The sequence below is a fragment of the Vulpes vulpes genome, chromosome 12 (assembly GCF_048418805.1).
Source record: "Vulpes vulpes isolate BD-2025 chromosome 12, VulVul3, whole genome shotgun sequence".
Lineage (NCBI taxonomy): Eukaryota > Metazoa > Chordata > Mammalia > Carnivora > Canidae > Vulpes > Vulpes vulpes.
The window spans coordinates 142,087,119-142,088,193 of record NC_132791.1 but is presented as its reverse complement, the minus strand read 5'-3'; the positions used below and the strand labels follow the sequence as shown (position 1 = coordinate 142,088,193).

At 63.8% G+C, this 1,075-nt stretch overlaps 1 non-coding gene across 1 annotated transcript; it reads left to right on the top strand.

Moving 5' to 3' along the window:
* Positions 1 to 681: 681 nt before the first annotated feature.
* On the top strand, positions 682 to 753 carry TRNAW-CCA (transfer RNA tryptophan (anticodon CCA)). The gene has a single exon. It is a non-coding gene; the product is annotated as a tRNA-Trp (tRNA).
* Positions 754 to 1,075: the final 322 nt, after the last annotated feature.

Below are 1,075 nucleotides of genomic sequence, written 5' to 3'. Positions count from 1 at the left end.
GGACACTGACAAAAGTTCACGTACAATACAATCCCACCTCAAAAATGAATGTGAAGTGACCAGAAAGGGGGTGCTAATGTTCTCTTTCTTGATCTGGGTGCCAGACACAGATGTATTTGCACTTGGTGTAAAGGTAGGGGTATTTTTCCGCAGGCGTGCTATCGATCAATCAATTCAAAGATCAGAAATGCATTCGGGATTACACCCAGCCCGTAAAACTCTTGCAAAAAGAAAAGCTGCGCGCGAGGATAGTAGCAGGCGACCTCGGGCTGGAGGGGTTTTCAACGGCTCGAGCCGTCCTCCCCGAACTGTTGTGATTCTCCGGAAAGCAAATGTTTCCACGCACACTGTGCAAATCATAAAGCCGCGGCGTCTCCCCGCCTGTGGATCGAGGCCCCGCCTGCGGGCCGTGGGGGCGCCCACGTCCTCGGACCGCGGAGGCCGCCGCCAGGGTCTGCGGAGCCGGCGGAGGGCCGGGCGGGGTGGGGGGCTCCCGGGGCCGCAGGCCTCCCCGCCTCCCCGCCGTCCTCCCGGAAGCCGAGGAGCGGGCGGCGCGGGCGCCTCCCTCCCGTGCGCGCGGGAGCGCCGGGGGGACCGCGCCTCCCCGCCTAGGTGTTCCGAGCCGCGGGACCGTGCCGGCGCAGCGAGGTCTTTAGCGACGCCGAGTCGTCTGCTCGCTGTGACCTCGTGGCGCAATGGTAGCGCGTCTGACTCCAGATCAGAAGGTTGCGTGTTCAAGTCACGTCGGGGTCACGGTCCCTTTTTTTTCCTTCCCCAGCGGCGGAGGGCTGGAAGGAACGCCGCCAAAGCCGTGACGTGAGAAATCGGGTTTCGGGCGACCCTTGCGAGACTTCCCAGCGGGCCAAGAGCCCCACTCTTTTTGATTCGCATCGCGAATACAGGGTTTCCACATGCGACCGCGAGAGGCAGAAGTTCCTCCTGGCGACCGACAGGAGGCGCCGCGGCCAGCGCAGAGCGACCCCGCCAGTGCCCAGCCCGCCAGTTCAACAGTAGCTCTCGGGGTTACCCGCCCCCATCCACCCCCCGCCCCACCCCGGGCCTCGGCAAAGCCACG